This window comes from Lolium rigidum, chromosome 3 (genome assembly GCF_022539505.1).
Source record: "Lolium rigidum isolate FL_2022 chromosome 3, APGP_CSIRO_Lrig_0.1, whole genome shotgun sequence".
Taxonomy (NCBI): domain Eukaryota; kingdom Viridiplantae; phylum Streptophyta; class Magnoliopsida; order Poales; family Poaceae; genus Lolium; species Lolium rigidum.
The window spans coordinates 100,526,004-100,529,831 of record NC_061510.1 but is presented as its reverse complement, the minus strand read 5'-3'; positions in this window follow the sequence as shown (position 1 = coordinate 100,529,831).

Below are 3,828 nucleotides of genomic sequence, written 5' to 3'. Positions count from 1 at the left end.
ACTCCTGTCCCCCAGATCTTGGCTTCGCGATGGCGGCGGCTCTGGAAGGTTTCTCGTACCGTTGATTTTCCGTATCGAAGATTTAGGTCAGGGAGCTTTAAATAGGTGAAGAGGCGGAGTCGGAAGGCTGACGGGGCCACCACACAGTAGGGCGGCGCGCCTGGCTCCTTGGCCGCGCCGCCCACACGTGTGGGCCCCCTGTGGCCCTCCTCTGGTCCCTCCCGGGTGTTCTGGAAGCTTCGTGGATTTCTAATATGCTGGGCGTTGATTTCGTCAGATTCCGAGAATATTTCCTTACTAGGATTTCTGAAACCAAAAACAGCAGAAAACAGCAACTGGCCCTTCGGCATCTCGTTAATAGGTTAGTTCCGGAAAACGCATAAAAATGACATATAATGTGTATAAAACATGTGAGTATCATCATAAAAGTAGCATGGAACATAAGAAATTATAGATACGTTTGAGACGTATCAACCACTTACCACGGTACGAGTAAAGAGTACTTGTCAGGAGACGAGGTTGAACAAGGTATAGAGATACCGATGATCAAACCTCGGACAAGTAAAATATCGCGTGACAAAGGGAATCGATATCGTATGTGAATGGTTCATTCGATCACTAAGTCATCGTTGAATATGTGGGAGCCATTATGGATCTCCAGATCCCGCTATTGGTTATTGGTCGGAGAGAGGTCTCAACCATGTCTACATAGTTCGCGAACCGTAGGGTGACACACTTAAGGTTTGATGTCGTTTTAGTAGATATTGAATATATGGAATGGAGTTCGAAGTTTTGTTCGGAGTCTCGGATGGGATCCAGGACATCACGAGGAGTTCCGGAATGGTCCGGAGAATAAGATTCATATATAGGAAGTCATTTTATAAGTTTGAAAATGATCCAGTGCATTTATGGAAGGTTCTAGAAGGTTCTAGAAAAGTCCGGAATAAATCACTATGGAAGGCGGAGTCCCGGAGGGACTCCACCAAGCCTGGCCGGCCAACCCTAGGGGGTGGAGTCCCAGGTGGACTCCACCTAAGGTGGCCGGCCACCCCCTCCCAAGGAAAGGTGGGAATCCCACCTCAAGTGGGAATCCCACCTCAAGTGGGAATCCCACCTTGGGTAGGTTTCATGTCATATGGAAGGTTTTGGTTTGGGGTCTTATTCGAAGACTTGTAGACCAACTCTTGGGTGTTCCACCTATATAATGAGGGACAAGGGGAGGGGCCCGGCCACCTCAAGCCATAGCTTGGCCGCACCCCCTGATACGTCTCAAACGTATCTATAATTTCTTATGTTCCATGCTAGTTTTATGACAATACCTACATGTTTTATACACACTTTACATCATTTATATGCATTTTCCGGCACTAACCTATTGACGAGATGTCGAAGAGCCAGTTGCTGTTTTCTGCTGTTTTTGGTTTCAGAAATCCTACAAAGGAAATATTCTCGGAATTGGACGAAATCAACGCCCAGGGTCCTATTTTCCACGGAAGGTTCCAGAGCACCGAAGAGGGACCAGAGGGGAGCCAAGAGGGCCCCACCCCACATGGCGGCACGGCCAAGGGGGGGCGCGCCCCCCTATGGTGTGGGTCCCCCAGGACCCCTCCGAGGCTGCCCTTCCGCCTATAAAGTCTCTCCGTCGCGAAAACCCTAAAGAGATAAGCCACGATACGGAAAATCTTCCAGAGCCACCGCCATCGCGAATTCAAGTTCGGGGGACAGAAGTCTATGTTCCGGCACGCCACCGGGACGGGGAATTGCCCCCGGAAGCCATCTCCACCGCCATCTTCATCGCCGTGGCTGTCTCCCTTGATGAGGAGGGAGTAGTTCTCCCCCGAGGCTGAGGGCTCTACCTGTAGCTATGTGGTTCATCTCTCTCCCATGGTGTGATCTTTATGTGATCATGAGCTTTGTATCACTATTCATCTATGTGCTACTCTAGTGATGTTATTAAAGTAGTCTATTCCTCCTCCATGATGTAATGTTGACAGTGTGCGCATCATGTAGTACTTGGCGTAGGTTATGATTGTAATCTCTTGTAGATTATGAAGTTAACTATTACTATGATAGTATTGATGCGATCTATTCCCCCTTTCATAGCTATTGTTGACAGTGTGTATGCTATGTTAGTACTCGGTCTAAATTGCAACGGTCTATTATGCACTCTAGAGGTTACTTTAATATGAACTCCGGATGTTGTGGAGCTTGTTTACTCCGGCTTGAGGTGTGCTTTTATAGCCCTACACAATGAATGGTGTTTGTTATCCAACAAGAGAGTGTAGAAAGTAGCATTTATTTATTCAGTTATGCGATCAATGTTGAGAGAGTCCACTAGTGAAAGTATGATCCCTAGGCCTTGTTTCTAAGCATTGAAACACCGTTTCCAACAAGTTCTGTTACATGTTTGCTTGCTTCCATCTTTATTTCAGATTGCAATTACTACTTACAATCATCCATATTACTTGTATTTCACTATCTCTTCGCCGAACTAGTGCACCTATACATCTGACAAGTGTATTAGGTGTGTTGGGGACACAAGAGACTTCTTGTATCGTAATTGCAGGGTTGCTTGAGAGGGATATCTTCGACCTCTACCTCCCTGAGTTCGATAAACCTTGGGTGATTCACTTAAGGGAAACTTGTTGCTGTTCTACAAACCTCCGCTCTTGGAGGCCCAACACTGTCTACAGGAATAGAAGCGTGCGTAGACATCAAGCTATTTTTTGGCGCCGTTGCCGGGGAGGTAAGGTAAAAGGTATTCACATCCTCCGACTACTAAGCTATTTCCTAGCACTGTTGCCGGTGTGTGAGTGCTCGAAGCTATTTCCTTTAGATTCTGCAATTGCATCTTTTTGTTTCTTGTTTTTATTTCACTAGTTAGGCTTAATGGAAAACAACAAAAAAATTAGAGATCTTTATGAACTTTATATTGAATTAGGACATGATGTGTTTGAAGAGAAAATTAAAAAACCCATGGAACTTTATATGCATGCTAATGACAATGTTATTAGTATGAATGCTTTGAACACCATTGTTGCTAATGCTATGGAAAATTCTAAGCTTGGGGAAGCTGGTTTTGATGAGCATGATATTTTTAGTCCCCCAAGCATGGAGGATCAAATTACTTTGATGATACTTTGCCTCCCATTTATGATGATTATAATGATAGTGGTATTTTGGTGCCACCTACTATGGAGGATAAAGTTTATTATGATTATACTATGCCTCCTATATTTGATGATTGTGGTGATGAGAATAATAATGATAGCTACTTTGTTGAATTTGCTCCCACTACAATTAATAAGAATGACTATGCTTATGTTGGGAGTAGTAATTATTTTATGCTTTAGACTCATGATAAGAATGCTTTATGTGATAGTTATATTGTTGAGTTTGTTCATGATGCTACTGGAAATTATTATGAGAGAGGAAAATATGGTTGTTTTTCATGGTACTAAAACACCTCTCTACATTGAAAATTTTGAAGTTACTCGTGTTTTATCTTCCTATGCTTGTCACTTTGCTCCTCATGAATTTATTTGTGTACAAGATTCCTTCTCATAGGAAGTGGGTTAGGCTTAAATTTGTTTCATACTTGCTTTTTGATGCTCTCTTTGCTTCAACTCTCATCCTTATGTGAGCATCATTAAAATTGTTGAGCCCATCTTAATGGCTATAAAGAAAGCACTTCTTGGGAGATAACCCATGTTTTATTTTGCTACTGTTTTGTTGTGTCTTCTTGTCGCGGATCTCGCGGGCGGGAAGAACTTGGCCGCTGCATCCGGATCCTGCTGCGTGCGGATGGCGCGACGCGACGCGGCGAGG